This window comes from Salvelinus sp. IW2-2015, unplaced genomic scaffold, assembly GCF_002910315.2.
Source record: "Salvelinus sp. IW2-2015 unplaced genomic scaffold, ASM291031v2 Un_scaffold4004, whole genome shotgun sequence".
In the NCBI taxonomy this organism is placed as follows: Eukaryota; Metazoa; Chordata; class Actinopteri; order Salmoniformes; family Salmonidae; genus Salvelinus; species Salvelinus sp. IW2-2015.
The window spans coordinates 14,172-31,721 of record NW_019945276.1 but is presented as its reverse complement, the minus strand read 5'-3'; the positions used below and the strand labels follow the sequence as shown (position 1 = coordinate 31,721).

At 41.1% G+C, this 17,550-nt stretch overlaps 1 protein-coding gene across 1 annotated transcript in view; it reads right to left on the bottom strand.

The window, feature by feature from the left end:
- The window catches only part of LOC139026149 (uncharacterized protein DKFZp434B061-like), a gene marked incomplete at its 5' end in the record, with an annotated part of 24,825 nt that overhangs the window by 1,433 nt on the left and 5,842 nt on the right, over positions 1–17,550 (bottom strand). The window lies entirely within an intron of this gene.

The window sequence follows — 17,550 nt, the reverse complement described above, 5'->3', positions numbered from 1 at the left end:
GGGGGTGTGTCCTGGGGTGGTGGGTGGTGGGTGCTGACCTGGGGGTGTGTCCTGGGGTGTTGGGTGGTGGGTGCTGACCTGGGGGTGTGTCCTGGGGTGTTGGGTGGTGGGTGCTGACCTGGACGCTTTGGGCAGTGGGGTGTGTGCGTGTGTAACACCCAATTATCTCTTTAGTCAGCTCTGACAGTTTGAATCTGACATGTTTTGTTGTTGCATGGAGCCACATGTAAACAGAGCTGAGTGATTTTCAAATGATTTACAACTCCTAGAGCTTATTCAGATTGACGAAAAATTGGAAGAGAGGCATCGGAACAAAATTCAAATTTAAATAACGTAAAAAGCGTTTCAATTCACGTGACATCCTTGCATTATCTTTTCGCTGCGGCTGGAAACTCGACATTCTTGATCCGTAACTCACTTTGAGTGTGAATATCGCAGTAGCCAATAGCCAGTAAGCATACACTATTTTAGCAACGCGAGCAACTTTATTTCTGAAACACGTTACGCTACTGAATAACGCAATCACACCATATTAGAAGAATAACGTAATAATTAATTATTATTAAAAAGGTTTATTTTCTTGTCTCTACACATTACATTAGCTGACAATACACAGCTAACTCCTGCTAGCTAGCTAGCTAACTAACAACATGCTTCATGATCAAGTAATGTCCATGTAGTAACACAGCATATTTATGTTAAGAATTATGTTTACCAATAGAGGGCAGTATTGACTCAATATGGAGTTTGCCCTATACGTATACGCTATCCGTATATATAACCATCAGACAACTGGTGCATTCCTGTAATGTTTTTCTAGGATACAATTAACTACTAAAACCTACTAACGTGTCCAGAGTCATCGATCTAAGAAGTATTCCTAGTATATTATTGTTGCCCTGATGGCACAAAATCAAAAGTCTAACTGCATGGAGATGCTTGAATATGTGGTCAGTACGGGGGACCGTGTTGTGGGTGTTTCAGGGAAAAGGTTTGACCTCCATCATCTAGGACGTAACAATTGTTAGTAAAATCTCTCCATTTCTGCCCCCCAAAAATTTGCACAGTCTTTGCAGCTGCAACTGTAAGTGCATTCGTAAATCAAGACCTTCCTTGAGTTGGGATCTCGGACGGTGTAACTGTTGAGAATGTGAGCCTATGGTTGTGTGGGGGGAAAGGGGTTGAGTGTGTATGAGTGTGTGGGTGTATGTGTGTGTATCCCACAACTGTTGCGAAGGAGTAAAAGATTTTAGGGACAATATAGGATGATTCACAATAATTGTTTGCTATTATAGTAATTGCTTGTATTAAAGTAATTTTGGTAATGGCGAGACTAGTGAGAGGTCAAATCCTTTGCATAAATTGCCTACATTACTACAAAAATGAATAGCTAATTATGGAAAATAAGAAACAGGTTTTTTAAAACATATATATATATTTTTTGATGGCTATATATAATACAAATCAAGGTGAGGGCGATGGAAATGCATTTGGTGGTTGATCTACTTCTGTTCTGTAAATTGCACTGTCTTTTCGAAGGATGGATCCCGGTCTGTTCAGGGCTACGGGGTGTCGGGGGTGGTCTGCCGGGTCGGGGGTGGTCTGCCGGGTCGGGGGTGGTCTGCCGGGTCGGGGGTGGTCTGCCGGCCATTGGGATGACAACCCAACTGGGGATGAGGAGGGCTTTTAGAGGGTGGAATAGCGGGGACCAATTGGAGGTTTACTTAGTAGCAATGCAAATATCATGGTACAGCTATATAGACACTCAATCATCATGTTACTTTTTAATGGTACGTTTACATTAAACTTAAAATTAAAGTATTAATAGAATTGAAAGTTGTGTCTCATTATGGTTAGTGGTGAAATAAGTATAGCCAGTTACAATTGTAATGGCTTAGCAGATAATAAGAAAAGATAATCAGTATTTACCTGGCTAAAAGAGAAGGAATATAATATCTATTGTTTACAGGAAACCCATTCAACAGTTTTAGATGTAGTGTTGTGGAAAAAGAACTGGGGGGTCGAGATATATTTCTCCCATGGGCAAAGAAATTCAAAAGGGGAGATTTTTTAAATGAACAGTAATTTTGATCCAAATATGCAAATTGTCCAAACAGATCATCAAGGTAGATGGATTATTTTAAATATGTTATTGGACAATAAACAGATATGGCTTATTAATCTATACTTTCCAAATTATGATGATCCAAGCTTCTTTAAAAATATATATAAGAATTTATCAACTCTACAAGCAACACTAGACTCTATTATTATGGTGGGAGATTTTAATACGGTCTTAAATACCTCTATGGACCGGAAAGGAAATCACACTACAAACTATCACCCTCAGGCACTTAAGGAAATCATGAATGTCATGGATATATTGGAATTAGGGGATATATATAGAGGCTTAAATACCCTGATCTAGTGAGATATACATGGCGGAGGGTTAATCAAGCTAGTTTTCTTGACTACTTTCTTATGCCATTCTCTCTGGCACCACCAGCTTAAAAAGTGTTGATAGGGGACAGAACGCGGTCGGATCATCACATAATTGGCATATATATTACTCTTACAGAATTTCCACGTGGGCGAGGATATTGGATATTTAATCAAAGCCTACTAGATGATAAATTGTTTAGAACTAGGACAGAAGAATTTACAACTGACTTTTTCAGACATAACATAGGTACAGCAGATCCCCTTATTGTGTGAGACTGTCACGCCCTGACCTTAGAGATCCTTTTTATGTCTCTATTTTGGTTGGTCAGGGTGTGAGTTGGGGTGGGCATTCTATGTCTGGTGTTCTATGTTGTCTATTTCTTTGTGTTTGGCCGTGTGTGGTTCTCAATCAGAGGCAGCTGTCTATCGTTGTCTCTGATTGAGAACCATATTTAGGTAGCCTGTTTTCCCACTTTGAGTTGTGGGTGATTATTTTCTGTTTAGTGTTTTTTCGTCACCTTACAGAACTGTTCGTTTGTCGTGTTGGTGTTTTGTTAGAGTGTTCATATTTATTAAAATATCGTATTATGAATACTTACCACGCTGCACCTTGGTCCTCTTCTCCTTCTCCCGACGACGTTCGTTACAGAGACACTCTTAAATGTGCCTTTAGAGGCCATGCAATTCAGTACTCATCAATAAAACAAAAGAAATTTAGATAAAAAGAGTCCATATTAACAAAGGAAATGGAAGGACTAACAGTACAGTTAGATAGCAATAAAAACTGTACCATAGAGGCACAGAGTAAGTTAGAGGAAAAACAAAAAGAAATGGAGGAACTTATTCAAGAAAGATCCAGTGTAATATATTATTAAAAATAAAGCAAACTGGATGGAATATGGGGAAAAATCTTCAATATAGAAATTGTGGTGGCATTTTTCTGCTTTACCAAATGAGGAGAGTTACAAACTACACACCAGTCAGAGTTATACTTAAACTTCATCATTAATAATAATAAGAGCTTAATGAACCATTGAAAGTACCAACAGAAAAGTACAAAGATCTTTTATAGCCAAGATACACTCCTCTCAACTTACATGACGAACCACAGATCGTAGGAACAGTTCACAAAGGTTAAGATTTGTATGAAAGATATCTATAAAACATAGCAGACAGTTACTGCTGTGTCAACAGTTCTCATTGTAAAGACCAGTGTCTGGCCCTCCTACTCCAAACAGTTCGTCTCTCCCTGGTACGGCATAGAACAGAACCATTAGCTCATGTTATCTGGAATGCTCTTTAGGTTTTATCACCCAAAGACATCGTAAATCTCCTCTGTCAGTGCTATCTCATAGAGGCCTCATTCTCAGTGGAACACACACACAATACTCTATTCTGTCGAATGTAACAACTATTATAATGTAATACAAGCATTATAACATAACAATCTTACAAGCATTATAACATAATCCTGCAATTTTCCATGACAAAATGCTACCAAAAACATGTATTGAAACTTGTTACAAATGATGGAGTCACGCATGATTCACCGAATGATATTTTGAAAGAGGAAGTAAAGTACTTTAAGAATATGTTTTCGTTTCAGGCTCCTCCATCTCCACTAACTGAAACTACAGGTATGGATTTTTGTCCTAATAATAATGTAAAAATAACATCTGCACAGAAAGACTCATGTAAAGGCCAAATTACAGAGGAGGAACTTCTTGATGCAATTAAAGCCTTTAAGGCTGGGAAAACTCCAGGGCTGGATGGCATACCAGTGGAGGTATACCAAACTTTTTTTTGATATACTCAGAGGACCATTATTAGCATGTTTTAACCACTTGTATATAAATGGTAGATTATCAGACACGCAACAAGAAGGTCTGATATCATTATTACTGAAACAGGACCCAAGTGGTGTATATATAATGATCCAGTCTATTTAAAAAATTGGAGACCTCTTACACTTCAGTGTTGTTATGCAAAATGCTTGGCGCATAGAATTAAAAAAGTATTGTCAGATATTATTCATCCTAATCAGACAGTTTTTTTTTGACATGGATGATACATTGGAGATAATATAAGACAAGTACTGGAAACAATAAAACACTATGAAATATCGGGGAAACCAGGTCTGCTATTCATAGCTGACTTTGAGAAGGCTTTTGAGAAAGTACGACTGGAATTTATATATAAATACCTGGAATATTTCAATTTTATAGAATCTCTTATAAAATGGGTTAAAGTTATGTATAGTAACCCTAGGTGTAAAATGGTAAATAATGGCTACATCTCAGAAAGTTTTAAACTATCTAAAGGAGTAAAACAAGGTTAAAGTCTCTTTATACCCAAAAACCTCAGTTTTGTTCGCGCGTTTTCTTCAGTCATCCACAGGCTCAAACGCAGTCAAAACAGGAAGACAAAAAAATCCAAATTGTATCCATAAAGTTCATAGAAACATGTGAAACGATGTTTATATTCAAACCTCAGGTTGTTTTTAGCCTAAATAATCGATACTATTTCAACCGGACAATAACGTCGTCAATATAAAATGTAAACAAGAAACGCACTCTCTCGGTTGTGCGCAAGAAAAAGCTCCGTGAAACTTTAGGGTCCACTCATTCAGACTACTCTTACGTCCTCATTTTTCAGAATACAAGACTGAAACACTTTATAAAGACTGTTGACATCTAGTGGAAGGCATAGAAACTGCAAGTTGAGTCCTAAGTCAAGGGATACTGTAATGGCATTGAATAGAAAACTACAAACCAAAAAAAAAAAAAACTTCCTGAATGGATTTTTCTCAGGTTTTTGCCTGCCAAATCAGTTCTGTTAAACTCACAGACACTATTTTAACAGTTTTGGAAACTGTAGAGTGTTTTCTATCCAAATCTACCAGTTATATGCATATCATATCTTCTGGGCCCGAGAAACAGGCAGTTTAATTTGGGCATGCATTTCATCCAAAATTCCGAAAGCTGCCCCCTACCCTAGAGAAGTTACCCTCTCTGGGATATGTGGGGCGGTAGCGTCCCACCTGGCCAACATCCAGTGAAAATGCAGAGCTCCAAATTCAAATAAATTACTATAAAAGGTCAACTTTCATGATATCACACATTCAATATATCAAATTAAAGCTACACTTGTTGTGAATCCAGCCGACGTGTCAGATTTCAAATATGCTTTACAGCGAAAGCAAACAATGCTATTATCTGAGCATAGCACCCAAGCAAACACAGACCATCATATTTCAACCCTCCAGGCGCGACACAAAACGCAGAAATAAAGATATAATTCATGCCTTACCTTTGACGAGCTTCTTCTGTTGGCACTCCAATATGTCCCATAAACATCACAAATGGTCCTTTTGTTCGATTAATTCCGTCGATATATGTCCAAAATGTCCATTTATTTGGCGCGTTTGATCCAGAAAAACACTGGTTCCAACTTGCTCAAACATGACGACAAAATATATCAAAGGTTACCTTTAAAATTTGCCAAAAAATGTCAAACTACTTATGTAATACAACTTTAGGTATTTTTTAACAGTAATAATCGATAAAATTGAAGACGGGGTGATATGTGTTCAATACAGGATTAAAACGAAATGTAGCATGCCTTCTGTTTGATTGAAACGCATGTCTAGGACACCAGGAGTGCCTCGACTTCAAGATGGCCGTATTTCTTCATTACACAAAGGAATAACCTCAACCTATTTCTCACGACTGTTGACATCCAGTGTAAGCCGTAGGAACTACAAGCAAGTTGCTTAGAAATCTGGTGTCCCAATGAAAAACCATTGAAAAGACAGTGACCTCAAAAAAAAAAAATCTGAATGGTTTGTCCTCGGGGTTTCGCCTGCTAAATAAGTTCTGTTTTACCCACATACATGATTCAAACAGTTTTAGAAACTTCAGAGTGTTTTCCATCCAAATCTACTAATACTATGCATATCTTATCTCCTGGCGATGAGTAACTGGCAGTTGAATTTGGGTATGTTTTTAATCCAAACGTGAAAATGCTGCCCCCTACCCTAGAGAAGTTAACACTTTTTTTGGTTACTGCATGATTCCATATGTGTTATTTCATAGTTTTGATGACTTAACAAGTATTCTACAATGTAGAAAATATTAAAAAGAAAGAAAAACTACTGGAATGAGTAGGTGTGTCCAAACTTTTGACTGGTACTGTATATATCACTTGGTCTTGTTGGGTTGTTTCCCATAGTACATAACATTTAATTTACATGCATTGTATATATTTATTAAAACCTTTGAAGACTTTTTCTGAAGTGTCTCATTATTGTTGGGAGTTTTACAGTACATTGTGTAAAAGCACTCAAATCATAATTTTTTTAGACTAATTTCCTGGTTCAGGTGACATTCAGTACAGTTAAACTAGACACAAAGGCATGTTGTGTAGATTCTCATAAACTCTACTTCATAGCTTTTCTGTACTACCTAAGTTGGCCCGGTCTCGTTGGATCGTTTCAAAGTACATAAAAAAAAAAAATACCAATAATAATAATAATAACAATAACAATGAATTGGATTTAAATATAACTTTTCTATAAAATAAAGGTTAAATAAATAAATAAATAATCATACATTTCGAAATGTATTTCTGGGTAAAGTTTACCGTACTGTACAGTGCTTGACATGGGCAAGAGCTGACTGGGAACTGAGTACCAGCACCTCAAAGTTTCTACTTCTTGAATTCGTACACCTCTTCTAGAATATTAGCTCAAAAGTATTGCAGAGTTCCTGCACCTAAATGTACATTTTACCGGCACCCAAAATGAGTAAAAGCTTCTATATCTGTCCAAGTAAAGCACTGACACACACACACACACACACACACACACACACACACACACACACACACACACACACACACACACACACAACACACACACACACACACACACACACACACACACACACACACACACACACACACACACACACACACACACACACACACACACACACACACACACACACACACACACACACACACACACACAATGTACAGTAGAACACACAGCTAGGCCTCAGTGTATAATTACACCATGCTGTGCTGCACTGTGTCTCCAGCGACTGTACGTGACAATGATATTTGAGTGTTAATTAAATAGCAACACGGATAAAAACTAAATCTAGCACAGATGTATAGCTAACACTTTCATTAAAACACTTCAATCACAATTGCTTCCCTCCTCCTCTGACGCTGAACTGGTAATTGATTTGTTTGAAAAGAAGCATTTGAGTCCCACAGTTGGAGAGAGGAGTTTAACAACTCTCTTTATAACATTTACATTTACATTTAAGTCATTTAGCAGACGCTCTTATCCAGAGCAACATATGACATAACAAGTTCAGTTGGGCGGGGCGGGGGGGGGTCCTCCATGTTGCACAGTTTTTAAAAGTTTCCTTTTAACCTGGACGTGGCTTAGACGGTAGAGCCCCTGCAAAGGCAGGGTTGTTGGTTCAACTTCCACGGAGGAACAATACGTTAAAAAAGTATGAAAATACATGATTTGTTTATCATACTGTAAGTCCCTCTGGATAAGAGGGTCTGCTAAAGGACTACTCTTTTGAGGTGTATCGGCCAAAACAAACTAAAAGAAAATTATATTGGTCAGATGTCATGTTCTCAATCAGCATATCAGAGTGAAATACATTATCATGTGATAATGGTTCTGGTATAGTATATACATTATCTGTGATAATGGTTATTGTATAGTATATACATTATCATGTAGAAGATGGTTATTGTATAGTATATACAGTGGGAGAACAAGTATTTGATACACTGCCGATTTTGCAAGTTCCTACTTACAAAGCATGTAGAGGTCTGTAATTTTTATCATAGGTACACTTCAACTGTGAGAGACGGAATCTAAAACAAAAATCCAAAAATCACAATGTATGATTTTTAAGTAATTCATTTGCATTTTATTGCATGACATAAGTATTTGATCACCTACCAACCAGTAAGAATTCCGGCTCTCACAGACCTGTTAGTTTTCTTAAGAAGCCCTCCTGTTCTCCACTCATTACCTGTATTAACTGCACCTGTTTGAACTCGTTACTGTATAAAAGACACCTTCCACACACTCAATCAAACAGACTCCAACTCTCCACAATGGCCAAGACCAGAGAGCTGTGTAAGGACATCAGGATAAAATTGTACCTGCACAAGGCGGGATGGGCTACAACAATAGCAAGCAGCTTGGTGAGAAGGCACAACTGTTGGCGCAATTATTAGAAAATATAAGAAAATATAAGAAGTTCAAGATGATGGTCAATCACCCTCGGTCTGGGGCTCCATGCAAGATCTCACCTCGTGGGCATCAATGATCATGAGAAGGTAGGGATCAGCCAGAACTACACGGCAGGACCTGGTCAATGACCTGAAGAGAGCTGGACCACAGTCTCAAAGAAAACCATTAGTAACACACTACGCCGTCATGGATTAAAATCCTGCAGCCACACAAGGTCCCCTGCTCAAGCAGGCGCATGTCCAGCCGTATGAAGTTTGCCAATGACCATCTGGATGATCCAGAGGAAATGGGAGAAGGTCATGTGGCTGATGATTCAAAATAGAGCTTTTTGGTCTAAACTCCACTCGCCGTGTTTGGAGGAAGAAGAAGATGAGTACAACCCAAGAACACCATCCCAACCGTGAAGCATGAGGTGAAACATCATTCTTTGGGATGCTTTTCTGCAAAGGGACAGGACGACTGCACCGTATTGAGGGGAGATGGATGGGGCCATGTATTGCGAATCTTAGCCACAACCTCCTTCCCTCAGTAAGAGCATTGATGATGGGTCGTGGCTGGGTCTTTCCAGCATGACAACGACCCGAAACACACAGCCAGGCAACTAAGAGTGCTCCGTAAAAGTATCTCAAGGTCCTGGAGTGGCCTAGCCAGTCTCCAGACCTGAACCCATAGAAAAATCTTTGGAGGAGCTGAAAGTCCGTATTGCCAGCGACAGCCCCGAAACCTGAAGGATCTGGAGAAGGTCTGTATGGAGGAGTGGGCCAAAATCCCTGCTGCAGTGTGTGCAAACCTGGTCAAGAACTACAGGAAACGTATGATCTCTGTAATTGCAAACAAAGGATTCTGTACCAAATATTAAGTTCTGCTTTCTGATGTATCAAATACTTAGTCATGCAAAAAATGCTAATTAATTACTAAAAATCATACAATGTGATTTTCGGGATTTTTGTTTTAGTTCCGTCTCTCACAGTTGAAGTGTACCTATGATAAAAAATTACAGACCTCTACATGCTTTGTAAGTAGAAAATCTGCAAAAATCGCAGTGTATCAAATACTTTCTCCCACTGTACATTATCATGAGAAGAGGTTATTGTGTAGTATATACATTATCATGTAGAATATAGGTATGAATATTATATGCATATCATGTAAATATGGTTATTGTAAGTATATACATTATCATGTATAGAGGTTATTGTTTAGTATAAACATTATCAGTAGAATATAGTTATGAATATTATATGCATTATCATGTTAGAATATGGTTATTGTATAGTATATACATTATCATGTAGAAGAGGTTATTGTGTAGTATATACATGATCATGTAGAATATAGTTATGAATATATATGCATTATCATGTAGAATATGGTTATTGTATAGATATACATTATCATGATAGAAGAGGTTATTGTGTAGTATAATACATTATCATGTAGAATATAGTTATGAATATTATATGCATTATCATGTTAGAATATGGTTATTGTATAGTATATACATTATCATGTAGAAGAGGGTTATTGTGTAGTATATACATGATCATGTAGAATATAGTTATGAATAGTAGTATACATATCATGTAGAATATGGTTATTGTATAGTATATACATTATCATGTACAAGATGGTTATTGTATATTATACAACATTATCATGTAGAATATAATAATTTAATAGATATAATATCATGTAAACATTGTTATCGAATAGTATACATTATCATGTAGATAATGTTATGTATATTATATACATCATGTAATAATGGTTATTGTATATTATATTACCATATGCATGTAGATAATGGTTATTGTATATTTATACACTATCATTGGTAATATAATAATTTAATAGTATATACATTATCATGTAGAATATAATATTAATATATATACATTATCATGTAGATATGTTATTGATATATACATTGATCATGTAGAAGATGGTTAATGAATATGAAATATATGTTTGAACGTTCTTGCTGTTTCTAAGGCTGTTTTTTGATGTCGAGCGAGTAACCTTCCAAGGTATGTATTACATGATGACAATTAAACTGGAAGCTTCAATTAAAAGTTGAAGTGACATTCTTTTCCTCGTTGCCATGGAGTCTATAGGCACGTTCTATTAAAAGATTCAGTGTTCTGTTGTTCATCTTCCTTTACCACCCCACCTGTGGGATTGAACGCACGCACACACACACACACACACACACACACACACACACACACAACCACCACAACACACACACACACACACACACACACACACACACACACACACAACACACACACACACACACACACACACACACACACAGCACCACACACACACACACACACACACACACACCACGCACGGCACGCACGCACGCACGCACACACACACACCTCCACACACCTCCACACACTCCACACAACACACACACACACCACACACAACACACACACACACACACACACACACACACACAACACACACACACACACACACACACCAACACACACACACACACACCACACACACACACACACACACACCTACACACACACACCACACACACACACACCATTTCTGCAGTAACCAGATTGAAACAGATAGAAAATCTCAGAAAAATATTACACGTTTTTTTATTTTATTTTTTACAATCGCTAATATCGTTTTGTCCAATCTGTCGTCACATTTTCAAACTCTAAACACAATTAGCACCACATCCGTCTTTGTTTTGACCATCAACACACATGTTGTTTTCACAGAATATGCAGTTAATTAAAAACTTCTTCAGGCTGCAAGCCCGAGACCGGTACACCTTATGACAACAGCCAGCTCAAGTGCAGGGCGCGAAATTCAAAATATAATTTTTTAGAAATATTTAACTTTCACACATTAACAAGTCCAAACAGCATTTGAAAGATAAACATCTTGTGAATCCAGTCAACATGTCCGATTTTTAAAATGTTTTACAGCGAAAAACACCACGTATATTTATGTTAGCTCACCACCAAATACAAAAAAGACAGACATTTTTCACAGCACAGGTAGCATGCACAAAGCCAACCAACTAACCAAGATCCAACCCAAACTAACCAAGAAACAACTTCATCAGATGACAGTCCTATAACTGTTACACAATAAATATATTTTTTGTTCAAAAATGTGCATATTTGAGCTATAAATCCAGTTGTTACATTGATGCTACCATCACAGCTACCGTCAGAAATAGCACCGAAGCAGCCAGAGTAATTACAGACACCAACGTCAAATACCTAAATACTCATCATAAAACATTTCTGAAAAATACATGGTGTATAGCAAATGAAAGACAAAGATCTTGTGAATACAGCCAATATTTCCGATTTTTTAAGTGTTTTACAGCGAAAACACAATATAGCGTTATATTAGCTTACTACAATAGCTAACACACAACAGCATTGATTCAAGGCAAACGGTAGCGATAGCACAGTTCGACAGATATATGAAATAGCATCATAAAATGGGTACTACTTTTGGTGATCTTCCATCAGAATGTTGTACAAGGGGTCCTTTGTCCAGAACAGTCGTTGTTTGGATTTAGAACGTCGTTTTTCCCTCTTGAATTAGCAAGCACACTGGCCAAGTGGCGCGAAGCTCTCCTTCCTGAACAAAGTCACARAACGCAACACGCCTAACGTCCCYAATAAATTTCAATAATCTAATAAAACTATATTGAAAAAACATACTTTACGATGATATTGTAACATGTATCAAATAAAATCAAAGCCGGAGATAGTAGTCGCCTATAACGACAGCTTTCCAGAAGGCAATTCCAGGTCCCTCCTCGCGCTTTCCAGAAAACAGGAAATGGGTCTCACGTCATTCCAAGAGGATTTATTCCACCTCAAACCAAGATAATCCCCCATTTCTTCTCTCACTGCCTCTTGACATCTAGTGGAAGGTGTATGACGTGCATGTATACTAATACGTATCATGCCCATTTATAGGCAGGCCCTAGAACAGAGACCTCGATTTCAGAAATCTCACTTCCTGACAGGAAGTGTGCTGCAGAATGAGTTCTGTTTCACTCAGAGAAATAATTCAAACGGGTTTAGAAACTAGAGAGTGTTTTCTATCCAATAGTAATAATAATATGCATATTGTACGAGCAAGAATTGAGTACGAGGCCGTTTGAAATGGGCACCTTTATCCAAGTTACTCAATACTGCCCCTGCAGCCATAAGAAGTTTTAACACGTTTTTAAAATGCGTACTTATCTTTACAGACAAACTTTCCCAATACCAAAATGATGGATCTTTCTTTTCTTATTTACAAACACTTGTCTTATTTACAAACACTTGTCTTAATTACAAACACTTGTCTTATTTACAAAATGCTTGCACACAGCATGCCAGAAATGAAGATCTAATGTTGAAAACCTTCTATATAATAGCTCAACAGCTATATTGAAACAGCTGATAAGCATTTTTGAACGAACAGATTGAAACTAAAGAGAAACTGATGATTTACTTGATTCCAATCTCAATCGGAGACATAGCCAGGTGTTGAAGTTCTTTCAATGACATGGACATAAACAGTTATTAAAAGGGGACTCTTTGGAAATGATTTTATTCAATGTGGATACAGAACAACACAGAAGAGCAGAGAGAGATAAAATAACGTCTGGAAAAGGGAGAGGAGTAGTTGGACCAGGCAGAGGAGTAGTTGGACCAGGCAGAGGAGTGGTTGGACCAGGGAGAGGAGTAGTAGGACCAAGCAGAGGAGAAGTTGGACCATGGAGAGGAGTAGTTGGACCAGGGAGAGGAGTAGCTGGACCAGGACCAGGCAGAGGAGTAGTTGGACCAGGCAGAGAGTGTTGGACCAGGGAGAGGAAGTAGGACGGAGATTGGACCATGGAGAGGAGTAGTTGGACCACGGGAGAAGTATGGACCAGGCAGAGGATAGTTGGACAGGCCAGGAGGAGTAGTTTGGACCAGGCAGAGGATGGTTGGACCAGGAAGAGGAGTAGTAGGGACCAAGCAAGAGGAGAAGTTGGGACCATGGAAGAGGAGTAGTTGGACAGGAGAGAGTGATAGCGGACCAGGCAGAGGAGTAGTTGGACCAGGGAGAGGAGTAAGCTGGACCAGGGAGAGGAGTAGTTGGACCATGGAGAGGAGTAGTTGGACCAGGGAGAGGAGTAGTTGGACCAGGCAGAGGAGTGGTTGGACAGGAAGAGGAATAGTTGGACCAGGGAGAGGAGTAGTTGGCAGGGAGAGGAGTAGCTGGACCAGGAGAGGAGTAGTTGGACCAGGGAGAGGAGTAGTTGGACCAGGAGAGAGGAAGTTGGACCAGGGAAGAGGTAGTGACGCAGGGAGAGGAGTAGTTGGACCAGGCAGAGGAGTGGTTGGTCAGGAGAAGGAGTAGCTGGACCAGTGAGAGGAGTAGTTGGACCAGGGAGAGGAGTAGCTGGACCAGGGAGAGGATAGTTGGACCAGGCAGAGGAGTGGTTGGATCAGGGAGAGGAAGTAGGACCAGGGAGAGGAGTAGCTGGACCAAGGAGAGGAGTAGTTGGACCAGGGAGAGAGTAGTTAGACCAGGGAGAGGAGTAGCTGACCAGGAAGAGATAGTTGACCAGGGAGAGGATAGTTGGACCAGGGAGAGGAGTAGTGGACAGGGAGAGGAGTAGCTGGACCAGGGAGAGAGTAGCTGGACAGGGAGAGGAGTGTTGGGACCAGGGAGAGAGTAGTTGACCAGGGAGAGGAGTAGTTGGACCAGGGAGAGGAATAGTTGGACCAGGAGAGGAGTAGCTGTCCAGGGAGAGGAGTAGCTGGACCAGGGAGAGGAGTAGTTGGACCAGGCAGAGAGTAGTTGACCAGGGAGAGGAGTAGTTGGACCAGGGAGAGAATTAGTTGGACCAGGGAGAGGGGTAGTTGACCAGGGAGAGGGTAGTGGACCAGGAGAGGAGTGTTGGACCAGGAGAGGAGTAGTTGGATCAGGGAGAGGAGTAGCTGGACCAGGGAGAGGAGTAGCTGGATCAGGGAGAGGAGTAGTTGGACCAGGGAGAGGAGTAGTTTGGACCAGGAGAGGGGTAGTTGGACCAGGGAGGAGGATAGTGTGGATCAGGGAGAGGAGTAGCTGACCAGGGAGATGAGTAGTTGGACCAGGGAGAGGAGTGGTTGGATCAGGAGAGGAGTAGTGGACCAGGAGAGGATAGCTGGATCAGGGAGAGGAGTAGTTGGACAGGAGAGGAGTAGTTGGACCAGGAGAGGAGTAGTTGGATCAGGGAGAGGAGTAGTTGGACCAGGGAGAGGAGTATTGGACCAGGGAGAGGAGTAGTTGGACCAGGGAGAGGAGTGGTTGGACAGGGAGAAGATAGTGGACCAGGCAGAGAGTAGCTGGACCAGGGAGAGGAGTAGTTGGACCAGGGAGAGAGGTAGTTGGACAGGAGAGGATAGTGGACCAGGGAGAGGAGTAGTTGGACAGGGAGAGGAGTAGTTGGACCAGGGAGAGGAGTAGTGGACCAGGGAGAGAAGTAGTTGGACAGGGAGAGGAGTAGTTGGACCAGGAGAGGATAGTTGGACAGGGAGAGGAGTAGTTGGACCAGGCAGAGGAGTAGTTGGACCAGGGAAGAGAAGTAGTTGGACCAGGGAGAGGAGTAGTTGGACCAGGGAAGGAGTAGTTGGACCAGGCAGAGGAGTGGTGGACCAGGGAGAGGATAGTGACTAGGGAGAGGAGTAGTTGGACCAGGGAGAGAGTATTTGGACCAGGGAGAGGAGTAGTTGGACCAGGGAGAGGAGTAGTTGGACCAGGGAGAGGAGGAGTTGGACCAGGGAGAGGAGTAGCTGGACCAGGGAGAGGAGTAGTTGAGCCAGGGAGAGGAGTAGTTGGACCAGGGAGAGGAGTAGTTGACCAGGAGAGGAGTAGTTGGACCAGGGAGAGGAGTAGTTGGACCAGGGAGAGGAGTAGTTGGACCAGGGAGAGGAAGTAGTTGGACGGCAGGAGAGGAGTAGTTGGACGCAGGAAAGAGGAGTAGTGGACCAGGGAGAGAGCTGGACCAGGAGAGGATAGTTGGACCAGGGAGAGGAGTAGTTGGACCAGGGAGAGGAGTAGTTGGACCAGGGAGAGAGTAGTGGACAGGGAGGGAGTAGTTGGACCAGGCAAGAGGAAAGGTTGGACCAGGGAGAGGAGTAGTTGGACCAGGGAGAGGAGTAGTTGGACAGGGAGAGGACAGTAGTTGGACCAGGAGAGAGAGTAGTTGGACCAGGGAGAGGAGTAGTTGGACCAGGGAGAGGAAGTAGTTGGACCAGGAGAGAGAATTCGGACACCAGGGAGAGGAAGTAGTTGGACCAGGGAGAGGAGGATTGGACCAGGGAGAGGAGTAGTTGGACCAGGGAGAGAGTAGTTGGACAGGCAGAGGGAGTGGTTGGACCAGGGAGAGGAGTAGTTGACCAGGCAGAGAATAGTTGGACCAGGAGAGGAATAGTTGGACCAGGGAGAGGAGTAGTTGGACTAGGGAGAGGAGTAGTTGGACCAGGAGAGAATGTGAGGGAGAGGAGTAGTTGGACTAGGGAGAGGAGTTAGTTGGACCAGGCAGAGGAGTAGTTGGACCAGGAGAGAGTAGTTGGACCCAGGGAGAGGAGTAGTTGGACCAGGCAGAGGAGTTGGTTGGACCAGGGAGAGGAGTAGTTGGACCAGGGAGAGAGTAGTTGACCAGGAGAGGAGTAAGTTGGACCAGGGAGAAGTAGTTGGACCAGGGAGAGGAGTAGTTGGACCAGGAGAGGAGTAGTTGACCAGGGAGAGTGAGCCAGATAGAGGAGTGTTGGACCAGGGAGAGGAGTAGTTGACCAGGGAGAGGAGTTGGACCAGGCAGAGGAATAGTTGGACCAGGGAGAGGAGGTAGTTGGACTAGGGAGAGGATTAGTTGGACCAGCAGAGAATAGTTGGACCAGGGAGAGGAGAGTTGACTAGGAGAGGAGTAGTTGGACCAGGCAGAGGATAGTTGGACCAGGAACAAGGGAGAAGGAAGAAGTAGGGGGAGTAAGAATGTGGTGGTGGTTCAAAGGAGAGTAAGAGCTGTTTTCACTGATGAAATAAGAGCCAGCGTCATAGACCATGTGATAAACCATGTTCTATCACTGAGAGAGGCTGGTGAAAGAGTCAGCCGTGGCTTCCATTATCCTTAATTTCAACAAACCAACAGGTAAGTAATGCATTTCACAAGGACTTTTTCTATCATTACTGTTGCTATGTCCCACTGTAACTGTAGGCCACCAGTCCCAATGCTATACATATGTTGTTATGTTGTTCCTCTAAAGGACGCAGCGTCTTCCTCCCTCTGGGGGAAGGGGAAAGCTCCTCAGTGAAGACCAAGAGCCATTGTAGGATTGGCATTGCTGACAATCCCAATAAACTGAGAGAAATTCAGAGCAGAATTGTAGAGGACAACCTGTATTACACAGTGTGAAAGCATCAGCCTGACTACCATGGCTCGGATCTGACCGAACCACAGAGTTGGAATGAAACAGTTGTACACAGTTCCTTTTGAATAGAACAGTGAGCGGGTCGAGGAACTCAGGCACCAAAACATCCAGGTTTTACTGCAGCAATTCTGTCACTTTCTTTTTTTTTCTACTGGCATTCTATAAAGTAAAGATGACTCATTCACTTTTAGATGGTATTTTGCAAAAAAAATGCACACATTCGACACTCAACCCAAAAAACTGTAGAGTGGTTTACAGTAAAACTGTAGAGTGGTTTACAAAAAATGTAGAGTGGTTTTACAGTAAAACTGTAGAGTGGTTTACAGTAAAATGTAGAGTGGTTTACAGTAAAATGTAGTGGTTTACAGA